The 14,704-nt window shown below is 40.1% G+C and overlaps 1 long non-coding RNA gene across 1 annotated transcript; it reads right to left on the reverse strand.

Annotated features, from left to right (window-relative positions):
• Nucleotides 1-3,615: 3,615 nt before the first annotated feature.
• Nucleotides 3,616-9,518, reverse strand: LOC134632129 (uncharacterized). Its single transcript, XR_010094446.1, has 3 exons — nt 9,293-9,518; nt 5,156-5,218; nt 3,616-3,792 (listed from the first exon to the last, which is right to left on the reverse strand). It is a non-coding gene; the product is annotated as an uncharacterized LOC134632129 (long non-coding RNA).
• Between the last annotated feature and the right edge of the window lie 5,186 nt (nt 9,519-14,704).

Here is a 14,704-nt window from a genome sequence, read left to right on the forward strand (position 1 = left end):
TCCTTTGCTCCACACCTCACTGCCAGACTCAGGAGAACAGATCAGGAAACAGAAATGGGTCCAGGAATCTATATACAAGAAAACGTAGTTACAACAGACTAGTACTAGTAACAGGGCTGTACTGACGAGTGCTACTCAGCAAACCAGCGAAAAAAATTCTTCTTCTTCTTCTTCTTCTTCTTGTGCTTCTTCTTCTACATTTTAATGGCGGTTGCAAACAACTTTTAGTTGCATTATCTCCACCTTCTGGACTGGAGTGTGGGTCGGAGAGGTTTCTCCGCCTCCGTTTATCTCAGATAAACACCTGTCGTTCTTAAAAATCCAAACACTACCCTATAGATTACATCCCCTGTACTCCTTCGAAATATGTCAGATAACTGAATGTTGTTTTACAGTTTTTTTTCTTCTTTACTTTAACCTCCCAAGACCCGAACTCTGCCACGACATGCATTTTTAATTTCTCTTGGATATTTGTGCATATTGGGGCCCGATGAATGTAAAAACAAAGAATTTCCAGATTTTTACCTTAGTTTTTGTTTTTTAAAAAATGAGAGCCACAAATGAGGATATTCATTTAAAATGTTGATAGAACAGTAGCAGTATAATGTCCTCGCAAGTAGATATCAGGCCCGTGTAGAGCAAATTTGAATATTTTGGTCTAAATAACGCAAGATGTGATGTCCACATATGTGGACGGCAGGTCCTAGGAGGTTAATAAATAAATTCAACTCATCCAGGTTCACTGTGTGGCTTGGCCACACACACACACACACACACACACACACACACACACACACACACACACACACACACACACACACACACATTGTCTATAGGACGATTACTTCATCCTAAGTCACTGAAAAATTAGTTATAGCAGGCTGATGTTCATGTGACGTTCTGGCCAGTCTGAAACCATTTACTTGGCAGTAAATGACACAGTGGCCAAAATGTAAAACTGTTCATTTAAATAAATAAACAAAGCAGTAGGGAATTTTTAAATATTTGTTTTCTTTATTTTGATTTGCAAATAACTACATTTGATGTTTTTCCGCAGTTTTTTTTAGTGCTCTTCATCAAGTGAACCCCTCACCTGAAGTTTTTCACTTCAAGCCAATTAATTTCAATCCAATTGGATTGAAATTATCAACCCCAACAATCAAATGATCCCCTATGAGCAAGCACTAGGCAACTGTGGAAAGGAAAAACTCCCTTTTAACAGGAAGAAACCTATGACAGAACCAGGCTCAGGGAGGGGCAGCCATCTGCCATGACTGGTTGGGAGATGAGGAGCCAAAAACATAAAAGAGAGCACAGCATATTTCCTTAAGATCTGAGTACAGGCTTTTCATTATTTTCAGTTTTGATTTTCTTATTTACTCGAAGGGCATGAACCTTTAGCTGCAGATTGTAATTTTCTGCCTAATTTTTTCTGACGATCATACAGGGCCGCTCTGAGACTTCTCATCTCTTTTTGATATTCCTCCATCAGATGTTCCAGATGGGCCACTTTATCATCGAGGTTGTCTTCAATCTCATCTGAAACTAATCTCTCTTTTTCAAGGTCTTCTGATGATAATTGATGATAATTCTTTTCGAGCTTTAGAGTGTTCATCTCCAACTGGAGATCTTTAATTTTCTGTTTAAGCTCTATATGCTCAGATAGTTCTCTCTCCACTGACTTATACACTCTGCGTAAATTCAGATGGCCAAAAATCTTTGAGAATCCCCAATAAGCTGCAGGAGCAAGAAGGCCCAGTGTGGCAATACCTAAACCTATGTCAAGTAGGCGTTTGGCACCACGACGCCATGAACCACTAGTCTGAACCTCGTCAGCAGGTGGTTCAGAGGCAGGACTCTCTGAACTGCCTGCTGTGGCAAGATGTAAACCTACTTCAAGTAGGCGTTTGGCACCACGACGCCATGAACCACTAGTCTGAACCTCATTAGGAGGTGGTTCGGAGACAGGAGTCTCAACTTCCTCAGGTTCAAGAGGAGGATTCTCCAGCTGCAGAAGTTCATCAGCGATCTGACATTCCTCTTGCACATTGTTCACATTAGCCGATACATTTTGTTTTTGCACCATACTGAGCACATCCTTAAGATCTTGGGCCGTCTGTAGCCTTGTTTCTAAAATTTTATAAAGGTCATCTATCAGTTCCCACTTGTACACAATTTCCCTGTACTGTCTTTCTATTATTTCATTATTTTGAATTATTAAATGCTGAGCTTCTCCTGCTTGGCACTCAAGATTTTCTAAAGCAGCAATGCTCCTTTTCTGCTTAAATAGAAACGCTTGCTTTTTTTGAATCTCATGCAGATGCATCTGAATGGTTTTAATCTCTGCCCTGTTCTGTTTTGTTATTATTTCATTGTTTTTAAGTATTAAATCCTGTGCTTCTGCCACTTTGCACTCAAGATTTTCCAAAGCTTTCCTGAGATTTGTGTTGTCTTTATTTTGTTCACCTCTCTCACTTTCAACATTGGACAGGTCAACAGCAATGCTCCTTTTCTGCTCAAGGAGAAACACTTCCTTTTCCTGAAGCTCATGGAGCATCAGATTAATGGTTTCAATCTCTGCTGTGTACTGTCTTTCTATTATTTCATTATTTTTAATTACAAAACACTGAGCTTCTCCCACTTGGCATTCAAGACCTTCTAAATCAGCAATGCTCGTTTCCTGCTTAAGGAGACACTCTTGCCTTTTCTGAAGCTCATGGAGCATCATCTCAATGGTTTCAAACCCTGCCTGCATTCTTGTGTTATGAGATACCTGTGCCTCAGTCTGTCTTTGTGATGAATTAATGAATCTTTCCTGTGACATTTCTTTAAAAACTTTACACAAAGTGTCAAAAGAAAAAAAAGAACGCTTGTTGAATTCTTTAAATGTAAAAGTATTCCCTTTCTCAAAGAATACTAGTTTGCAAGAACAAATCGCTGTTTCTGAAAATGCTCCAAGTGAAACTGTGTTTAGGAAGGTGAAAGTGGGGTATTTAAGCATTTCTGTGGCGGCGACAGTGACGTCAGCGCTTTGATCTTCTTTGATCTTCTCATACAAAAGCGCTGACGTCACTGTCGCTGGAACCCATCAAAGTGGAGCGTTTGCATTCCGCGCATGCTCAGATCATGCGTATTGAAATGAACGGGAGTGTGTTTGGGTTTCAATTGTTTACCTCTGTTTTAGCCATTGCTTAGGCTTCGGTTCTTTGTTGTGCAAGAAAAACAACACCACCGCAACTATAAAAGTGTATTTTTAATTTTTATATTTGTTAAGCTTGAACAGCGAACGTTTCCTTTGTTTGTTTTTCCACTGAGCGTCAAGAGCAGACCGATGTTATTTGGTGCGTAAACAAAAACTCCAGTCAGTTTAGACCCATGGAGTCGGCTTTAGGTCTGAGCTTTAATTATGTTTACATTTTGATTTCTAAAAGACAATATACTAGTTATATAAGAAAAAAAGTGCTAAGTTTGATGAAAATAAGTTGTATTCCAAAACTGACGGATCATTTAAGTGAAAATAAATGGATGGGTTTTGGTTTTTTTTGCGCTAGTAAAGTTGTGGAGTTGTATTTTGTCTCGCATCAATTATATTGTCAGTTATATCGTTATCGCAAATTTTCAAATACATATGGTGATAATTATTTTTGGCCATATCGCCCTGCTCTAGTCTTTAACTTCCCTTAAGTAGAGTGGCAGTGGATGTGGGTTGGAGATGCAATGAGCTTGAACCTGCAGGAGACCATCTTCACTGACCACACCATCTGTGACGGAGGACCCATCTCTCCTGTTGTCCTGCAAGCAAACAATCATATTTTTTGGAACATGAACTTAATTGCTTTCTTAAAATATTTTTTTCTGCATTTGGTATAGAACAGACTCAAATTTAGACAATCTCAGGCTCCCTCCCCACTGGAGAGTTGACATTCAATGTCCCAATTGTCAGTCTGGATAGCCCTGACCACCAACCAACACTGTTACGAGTTCAAAATATTGGGGATGGATACAAGAGGAAAACCAAAATAACAACACTGGTCCGGCCGGGTCAAGTCAAAACGATGATTTTAATGCACACGTGTGGGAGATGAATACTGCGCGCCGACAGCATCGATCTCTCACCGAAAACCACAGAACAATAGTTTTTATGAACCTCAGGGTATTAGAACGTCCCCTCATGCGTAAAGTAGGTACAATACAATCAATGTTGACAACTTTTAACACATTAAAAGAACACCTTCCTCTTCCCGAGGCCAGATCCTTCCCAGTAATCTTCTAACTCTGCTTATCCCCTGGAACAAACAGTCTCTCCTGCAAGCACAATCAAACAGCTACAAGGCCTTGCAAACTGTTTTCTAAATATTTGAACTCTCCCCTTCACATGAGTTTAACTACTGCTTGTGTGTGTGCGTGTGTGCCTCGACCTCAGCATTCACGCTGTCTGTAAGGACAGAGGCCAACTCTTCATATGTGGAATAACCTAACTGAAACCATACAGGTAATATGTTGAATAAATGTTCTAATCAAATGCCACTACTCAAAGCTTAATAAAAGAATATAAATGAATAAAGGATAATGATGCATAACATGGTATATGTGTTTTGTAAGCCTGTGCGGCCTTCTACGCTCTGAGCCACTTCCCTCAATAGATCAATCAGACATCCCGCTGACTGTAGCTTTTAACCCTTACTGACTTGAGCACAACTCCATAATAAGCACCAGGGGGCAATATGTATAAAGATGATCATGGTTACACCTGCAATGAAAGATTATATGATTATACTAACACCTGTAAATAGAAGATTAACATGAGGTTATAACAGTCACTGTCATCCAAACTTTAATGTAATGTCAATAGCTTCAATAAATGCTTTAATGTAATGCTTATTACATATGATTCTGATGCAATGATAAAATAACAGTAAAATATATTTTCTCAACACACAATAATGTCATGAAAGCATCATTTTAAAAAGGGCTATGCAAACATGGCCAATAACTTTCATTCTAATGATGTGCAAAATGATTTGGGCACAAAACAAATTTTGCTGTTAGAAAACTTGCAGACTTCACTATATACAGTGTAAACCCTCTAAACTAAGTTTGGGGGATGTGATCTTTCAAGAAATGCAGACCAAACTGTTGTTGTTTGTTTACTTACACAGCATGTCTTGTAGAATTAACTGGAGTCACAGCAACAGCATAGTGCAGTCATATCTCAAGTCTAATAACAGAAGACAGGAAAAGATCAGTAAAGAAACAACTTTCCCAAACCATAGCAAAATTAAACAATAAGTAAAACAGGCTGATCTAAAGTATGATTAAAGTTCAGCCTGATTAATATAAATCTCACTGACAGTTGCTAATATATTGGAAAACCAAAACACTGAGTTGATTTCTTTTTGTCCAACAACAGGAGTGCTGGTCCCGAGCCTCAAAGACAGTAAGAAGCAAGCAGAGGGAGAAAAAAACAGAACATTTTTCAGAAACTGATTTCATCCTTAATGGCTGTGCAATCACGGGCGACCGTGGCTCAGGGGGTTGGGAAGGGCACCTGTAACCGGAAGGTCGCCGGTTCGATCCCCGGCCTCTGTCCTGGTCGTTGTGTCCTTGGGCAAGACACTTTACCCTACCGCCTACTGGTGTTGGCCAGAGGGATATGGCAGCCTCGCTTCTGTCAGTCTGCCCCAGAGCAGCTGTGGCTACAACCGTAGCTTGCCTCCACCAGTGTGTGAATGTGAGCGTAAATGAATAATGGCATTGTAAAGCGCTTTCGGTGCCTTAAAGCTCACAAAACTATTTCCACAACCACCAAACAGCAAATGAGAGCAGGCACACGGATTCCACACAAAGACGTAACACAGAGCGGACCCGACGCATCAGAATCAGCTTTGTCTTTCTCGGCTTTCTCACCCGATGATAACATCTTGAGCTGACGCTTCTCCAGGTTTGATCAACATATTCCATAACAAATGCTGGCACTATGAACATGCGGACTGATCCGCGAGGGAGAAGGACGGTAGTGACCTGGCATTTTCAAAACACATCTTTCATCCTTCCGCAGTGAGAAGCAAAACTTCCGGCTTACTTAGTATTTTCTAAATTAAGACAACTCAAATAAATTGAGTTTATCAGCATTTTTGCATAAAAAGTACTGGTAACTTTTGACCAGTTGGTCTTCCTCGTATACGAGAAACAGCCAATGATGCTGCCAAAATGCTGCTGTAACAAAGACTTTCTGAATCCTGCTTCTGAAGTCATGTGTAGGCAACTCCTCACAGGTTCTCTTGGTTGTCCTTTTGTGTATTGTTCTAAATAATAAAGAAAACCTCTAGGGTTTTATTTCTGCTTTCAATGTTGTGTTCAAATCATTTAATAAAAGTCTGCGTCACAGTCGTAGCCGACCCGAGAGAAAAGGACTCCAATGCAGGATGCAGATGGAGCACAGGGAACGTTTAAGTGACAAAGTTTATTTAGAAAACAAGTGAATGCAACAAGGCTATTCAACTGTGAACTAAGCAGCGAGTTTACACTTGTGCCGTGAACAAAGCCAAAACTATGGAGCACTTATGCAATCAATCTGAGCTAAGCAAACAATAAGTGAGATTTCAATTAATGAAACTGCAGTTCTGCGATTTGGGGGCCAAAGGGAGAGTCAGACTGGATGGAGGGTCCTGGGCAAGGGTCAGAGTCACTGAAACAAGAGTAACCAAGTTCAGGTATGGTTCCAGAAGAATGCTGGCAGATATTGGCTCTGAAAGTTCCTGTAAACTGCTTCCTTGTCGCAGGTGGATCAGCAGCGTGGAGGGGAGAGTGATCCGGATGAGTGGTAAGAAATCCAAAACTCCTGATGTTGAGGCATGCAGGTACAAGGGCAAGGTAATTTACTATGACGTTTACAAAACACAACAGTGGCCTGCATTAACTGTGGTTAGCTGCGAATCTGGCAAAGCGAAGTTGAGAGCGCTGGCCTTATAATTCGACAGCTTTATTACCCACAGGTGAGAGCAATTAGCAGGGACACTGTGGATCCTCCCAGAGGGAAACTGCCGGCTCAATGAAAGAAAAAAAGAAAAAAAACAAAACACTGGCACACAAACACACCCAGACCATGACAGGTACTGAAGTAGATCACCATCAAAAACTGGGCTCTCCTTTTTAGGTAATGAAGAAAAATCATGCTGTTGGATTAATCAAGCAGTGGGTTCATTTTGCTTACTTGTGACAGATAAGATGTAACATTCTTCTTCATGACTAGAAACTTGAGAACATTGTGACAAAGTGGGTAAGAACACCACTTGTCCATATTCTTAGTTAACATTCTTGTTTTGATTTAACCATATTTCATATGTAGTCTGCAATAGGCAAACATCTACTATCCCGGGTTTGTTTATGTTTTGCTTTTTTACAGATTATGTAACATAACATCTTGGTTTAAATCAATTCCTACAAGTTTGTTAAGTTAACATGTATTTATTTTAACTGTTAATTGGTTTTGTTTGAACTCACCTACCTGTGTTCTAGGAACAAAAGGAGGAAATATTGTTTTACTTCCTGCATTTATAGCTTCCTGGTTAATCTGAGGTCACAGGAAGAGACCAGGAGAAGAAGGGGGAGAATCCCTGTAATTTAATAAAGCTGATTTTAGAGTGTTAGTAGAGAAACAGGATTTGTTGTAAGATGTCTAGAGTATACCGTAGAGTTTTATTGCTAGGAAGAGTAGCAGTATAGGTCGGAGAATATGTTTGCCTTACCTACCCTAATGGAATAGTCCAGGGTGAATTGACTATTTAAGCAGATGAACGCAGGTGTTCAGGAAAAGAAAAACAAAACAGGTCAGTTTAGCTGTGTGCAGTTTGACCTTAAATCCGTTGATTTAATTGGTGAATAAATCACTTGCTACACTGGACAGCATTTTTCTCCTGCACTTCTTTGGCCACTTCAGTCAAGTCTTACCACACACACTTTTATTTTCATGTGAATTTCTAATGTTTGACTGCTATGTCAAGGGATCTTCAGAAAAAGTCTGTGGTTAATTTGGAACTTTGCCTCCAGTTAAGAGCGTGTCAATCTGCAACATTATGCTCCTTAAAGATATGCACATGTTGCTTTTCATGTACAGGATCATCAGGACTAGTATTCAATGTATTAGTTACCTTTTGTCCCTTTTCAAAATAAGACTCCATACCATCACATATTTTGGTAAGTTTACTTTTAATGCTGGATCCTTTTGAGTCTCCAAGTACTTTCATTTTTGCAACCGTGGCAGCTATATTTGTTTCCAGCTCCAGTTGCTCCCGCTGTCAAACAAAATCATTATTACATTTTGTGATGCGTCCCAAACAGTCAACATGAGTGTCTTGTTCATCTTCCGGAATCAGTAAAATGAATGCATCATGAACTGCTTCAGCATTTTGATACAAATCATTCAGTTTTTCCAATTTGAACTGCACAGCTTTTGCTTCTTTCTTTTTTTTAATCAGTTCTTTACGGTGACCCTTTCTTTCTTTACGGTTTCCAAAAGCAATAACCCAACAGACCAGTTGCAGGAATCCAAAACATGGTAGATGTGTTTTATCAAGATTCATATAATACTGATGACGGATTTTTAGGCTAACCCACTTACCTCTCATCTTTTTCCCCCTCACAAAACCGATAGATCCTCCACTTCTTTTAAATGTCTCCCAGCGCAATTCTTGGCATATTTTGGTTCCTGCAACTGCTCCGTCGGGTTATTGTCTCCCCAGAAACACTTCCCTTGTGCTTTTGGAATTTTTTCCCCCCCATTTCAGTTGCGTTTTGCGTTTTTGCGGCGTTTTTCTTATTGCGGGTGGTTTCTGTGTTTTCTTAAGTTGCGGGCCGTTTGGCCTCTCAGGGCAACCGTAGTTCTTTAACAAAATTCAAGGGTTAACGCGTGATATTAACCTGAGGTTGTCGCTCTTTCTGTGGTTTCCATTTTATAAGCACGTGATTTACCCGTCAGTTTTGCAGATCTTTTTTTTCTTCCAGTTCATGTGGCTTCTTATGTTTCACTAATTGTCACTTTCTCACATGCAGCAAACACAATATTATATTCCACAGCTTGAAAGATCGATCATATCCAATGCTTTTCTTACGTGCAAACAATGCGCAGTATCCACAGCGTCACAAGCTGTCAAAATCAGACCAGCTTCCTCCAGCTTGCCAAATCAAGCACATGCAAGCACACAACGCAAACCAATGTACCCAATGGACAAGCGGTGACACAAACTGTGTTCAAAACATTCAATAATACACCGAGTGAATCTGCGTGTCCTACCGCTTCTGATGTGTATGTTGCGTCAATCTTTTTCGTGTCACTGTGGCGGTGACGTTTCCAATAACTCCTTTGAGAACAGCGTCCGACTATCTGAAAGCTTCGTGACTCCAAAACGTATATCCACAAATCCTCTTCATTGTTCTGATGCATGCGATAAAACACATTTGAATGTTGGGACTTCCATCCGCAAATGTGGATGTGTGACGTGTCTCCAATGAGCCACTTAGTCCCATTTGTGTTTGCATATTTATTTTAAAACAAAACAACAAACTTTGCGCTTTGATTCAAAACAAATGTACAAATGTATTAACTGACGTGCTAAAATGACGGTCAGCAGAAAAGTTTGCAACCAAACCACTCCCCCAACCTCCGTGTTGAGAACGTCAGGTAAATAACGTGCGACCCCAGGATGCAATTATCTGAGGTGCGGGGAAAATCTAAAGTGCCACCATAACAAATAAAGAAAACCTAAACATTCCCTTTGGCTCTTACAGTGAAGTTCAAGTCTTATTACTCTGGTGTAGTTCTTTTATAGCATAAATGTTAGCACTGCACCTTTAGTGAAAATGTGTAAGAGAACAAAACAAAAAGTTGTTAATTTGAGAACAATATTTTCTGAACAAAACATTTCATCTCTGCTGCACTCTATACAGAAATTAAAGTCAACCAATTCCTCAAACAACATGTTCAAAAAACCAGCAAAAACTGCAAAAATCTGCCCCACAACGCAAAGATTCAGCTCAAAACCTCATTACAGGTTTCTCATACTTTAAATGATCCGTCAGTTTTGGAATACAACTTATTTTCATCAAACTTAGCACTTTTTTTCTTATATAACTAGTATATTGTCTTTTAGAAATCAAAATGTAAACATAATTAAAGCTCAGACCTAAAGCCGACTCCATGGGTCTAAACTGACTGGAGTTTTTGTTTACGCACCAAATAACATCGGTCTGCTCTTGACGCTCAGTGGAAAAACAAACAAAGGAAACGTTCGCTGTTCAAGCTTAACAAATATAAAAATTAAAAATACACTTTTATAGTTGCGGTGGTGTTGTTTTTCTTGCACAACAAAGAACCGAAGCCTAAGCAATGGCTAAAACAGAGGTAAACAATTGAAACCCAAACACACTCCCGTTCATTTCAATACGCATGATCTGAGCATGCGCGGAATGCAAACGCTCCACTTTGATGGGTTCCAGCGACAGTGACGTCAGCGCTTTTGTATGAGAAGATCAAAGAAGATCAAAGCGCTGACGTCACTGTCGCCGCCACAGAAATGCTTAAATACCCCACTTTCACCTTCCTAAACACAGTTTCACTTGGAGCATTTTCAGAAACAGCGATTTGTTCTTGCAAACTAGTATTCTTTGAGAAAGGGAATACTTTTACATTTAAAGAATTCAACAAGCGTTCTTTTTTTTCTTTCGACACTTTGTGTAAAGTTTTTAAAGAAATGTCACAGGAAAGATTCATTAATTCATCACAAAGACAGACTGAGGCACAGGTATCTCATAACACAAGAATGCAGGCAGGGTTTGAAACCATTGAGATGATGCTCCATGAGCTTCAGAAAAGGCAAGAGTGTCTCCTTAAGCAGGAAACGAGCATTGCTGATTTAGAAGGTCTTGAATGCCAAGTGGGAGAAGCTCAGTGTTTTGTAATTAAAAATAATGAAATAATAGAAAGACAGTACACAGCAGAGATTGAAACCATTAATCTGATGCTCCATGAGCTTCAGGAAAAGGAAGTGTTTCTCCTTGAGCAGAAAAGGAGCATTGCTGTTGACCTGTCCAATGTTGAAAGTGAGAGAGGTGAACAAAATAAAGACAACACAAATCTCAGGAAAGCTTTGGAAAATCTTGAGTGCAAAGTGGCAGAAGCACAGGATTTAATACTTAAAAACAATGAAATAATAACAAAACAGAACAGGGCAGAGATTAAAACCATTCAGATGCATCTGCATGAGATTCAAAAAAAGCAAGCGTTTCTATTTAAGCAGAAAAGGAGCATTGCTGCTTTAGAAAATCTTGAGTGCCAAGCAGGAGAAGCTCAGCATTTAATAATTCAAAATAATGAAATAATAGAAAGACAGTACAGGGAAATTGTGTACAAGTGGGAACTGATAGATGACCTTTATAAAATTTTAGAAACAAGGCTACAGACGGCCCAAGATCTTAAGGATGTGCTCAGTATGGTGCAAAAACAAAATGTATCGGCTAATGTGAACAATGTGCAAGAGGAATGTCAGATCGCTGATGAACTTCTGCAGCTGGAGAATCCTCCTCTTGAACCTGAGGAAGTTGAGACTCCTGTCTCCGAACCACCTCCTAATGAGGTTCAGACTAGTGGTTCATGGCGTCGTTGTGCCAAACGCCTACTTGAAGTAGGTTTACATCTTGCCACAGCAGGCAGTTCAGAGAGTCCTACCTCTGAACCACCTGCTGACGAGGTTCAGACTAGTGGTTCATGGCGTCGTGGTGCCAAATGCCTACTTGAAGTAGGTTTACATCTTGCCACAGCAGGCAGTTCAGAGAGTCCTGCCTCTGAACCACCTGCTGACGAGGTTCAGACTAGTGGTTCATGGCGTCGTGGTGCCAAACGCCTACTTGACATAGGTTTAGGTATTGCCACACTGGGCCTTCTTGCTCCTGCAGCTTATTGGGGATTCTCAAAGATTTTTGGCCATCTGACTTTACGCAGAGTGTATAAGTCAGTGGAGAGAGAACTATCTGAGCATATAGAGCTTAAACAGAAAATTAAAGATCTCCAGTTGGAGATGAACACTCTAAAGCTCGAAAAGAATTATCATCAATTATCATCAGAAGACCTTGAAAAAGAGAGATTAGTTTCAGATGAGATTGAAGACAACCTTGATGATAAAGTGGCCCATCTGGAACATCTGATGGAGGAATATCAAAAAGAGATGAGAAGTCTCAGAGCGGCCCTCTATGATCGTCAGAAAAAATTAGGCAGAAAATTACAATCTGCAGCTAAAGGTTCATGCCCTTCGAGTAAATAAGAAAATCAAACCTGAAAATAATGAAAAGCCTGTACTCAGATCTTAAGGAAATATGCTGTGCTCTCTTTTATGTTTTTGGCTCCTCATCTCCCAACCAGTCATGGCAGATGGCTGCCCCTCCCTGAGCCTGGTTCTGTCATAGGTTTCTTCCTGTTAAAAGGGAGTTTTTCCTTTCCACAGTTGCCTAGTGCTTGCTCATAGGGGATCATTTGATTGTTGGGGTTGATAATTTCAATCCAATTGGATTGAAATTAATTGGCTTGAAGTGAAAAACTTCAGGTGAGGGGTTCACTTGATGAAGAGCACTAAAAAAAACTGCGGAAAAACATCAAATGTAGTTATTTGCAAATCAAAATAAAGAAAACAAATATTTAAAAATTCCCTACTGCTTTGTTTATTTATTTAAATGAACAGTTTTACATTTTGGCCACTGTGTCATTTACTGCCAAGTAAATGGTTTCAGACTGGCCAGAACGTCACATGAACATCAGCCTGCTATAACTAATTTTTCAGTGACTTAGGATGAAGTAATCGTCCTATAGACAGTGTGTGTGTGTGTGTGTGTGTGTGTGTGTGTGTGTGTGTGTGTGTGTGTGTGTGTGTGTGTGTGTGTGTGTGTGTGTGTGTGTGTGTGTGTGTGTGTGTGTGTGTGGCCAAGCCACACAGTGAACCTGGATGAGTTGAATTTATTTATTAACCTCCTAGGACCTGCCGTCCACATATGTGGACATCACATCTTGCGTTATTTAGACCAAAATATTCAAATTTGCTCTACACGGGCCTGATATCTACTTACGAGGACATTATACTGCTACTGTTCTATCAACATTTTAAATGAATATCCTCATTTGTGGCTCTCATTTTTTAAAAAACAAAAACTAAGGTAAAAATCTGGAAATTCTTTGTTTTTACATTCATTGGGCCCCAATATGCACAAATATCCAAGAGAAATTAAAAATGCATGTCGTGGCAGAGTTCGGGTCTTGGGAGGTTAAAGTAAACAAGAAAAAAAACTGTAAAACAACATTCAGTTATCTGACATATTTCGAAGGAGTACAGGGGATGTAATCTATAGGGTAGTGTTTGGATTTTTAAGAACGACAGGTGTTAATCTGAGATAAACGGAGGCGGAGAAACCTCTCCGACCCACACTCCAGTCCAGAAGGTGGCGATAATGCAACTAAAAGTTGTTTGCAACCGCCATTAAAATGTAGAAGAAGAAGCACAAGAAGAAGAAGAAGAAGAAGAAGAAGAAGAAGAAGAAGAATTTTTTTCGCTGGTTTGCTGAGTAGTATTGAGATTTAAATTTATAATCTGAATACGTACTTCCTGGCCACATTATTTTATAGAAGAGAAGGTCTAACTTTAGGCCTACACGGTCTTGACAGGAGACACAGGCTTGTGCAGAGTATGCTTTTGCAGAAGCGAAACTGAAACCAGAGTCTAAGTGCAAGTTAAGAGTAGGGTGTCTTGTATGCATTTATCGCTGATTAAGCTTTAAGTAGTTGTATTAGATTGGAACATTTGTTTTATACATTTTACATATAAGTCAAGATCGGCACACACAGGATAGCCTTAGCCTGGTTGCTTAAGCTGAGGTCAACTAAGGTGCAGAGAGCATATGCAAACTCTGTGCACGCACAGACAGACATACACACATGCACACACATAGTTTCAGTTGTGCTGGCCTTCTGTCTAGTGGAAAGGTTACAAGGTCTAGCTGGGGAGCTGAGAGGTGAAACAAAGTGCAAGCAGAGGCTGACACATACACACACACACATCGTAGATAGACTCAGTTATATAGGTAAAAGTTAATCTTGTGTTTTGCTTGCAACTGCAAAATTGTGCGTGCATATGTGACTGTTTGAGAAACAGCTGCAGGATGTTCCAGACCGATAAGCGAGCGTCCGGGGACAACAGGAAGGCACCTGGATGGAGACGCGACGATGTTCTTTTTAAACTATGTTAAAAGTCATTGTGGTTTTGGTTTCTGCCTGGCAACAGAAAGGGGGGCTGTACTGTTTCACCCCTATAAATATTGGGTTCTGACTATTGTAAGAGAGTCCAACACTGAATCTGTACAGTGTTGGCTCCACGCTGCGTGTATTCATTAAAATGCCGTCTAATTGCACACGGCCGGATCAGTGGTGGTTATTTTGGATTCCTCCTCAATATCTGAACCTTAACAGTAGCACTCGTCAGTACAGCCCTGTTACTAGTACTAGTCTGTTGTAACTACGTTTTCTTGTATATAGATTCCTGGACCCATTTCTGTTTCCTGATCTGTTCCCCTGAGTCTGGCAGTGAGGTGTGGAGTAAACGAGAGCGTGAGTGGTGAAGAGGATTGTGAAAGTGGAGAGTGAGGAGCGGACGTGTGGTGTGTTTTGGAA

Source organism: Pelmatolapia mariae, linkage group LG7 (assembly GCF_036321145.2).
Source record: "Pelmatolapia mariae isolate MD_Pm_ZW linkage group LG7, Pm_UMD_F_2, whole genome shotgun sequence".
In the NCBI taxonomy this organism is placed as follows: domain Eukaryota; kingdom Metazoa; phylum Chordata; class Actinopteri; order Cichliformes; family Cichlidae; genus Pelmatolapia; species Pelmatolapia mariae.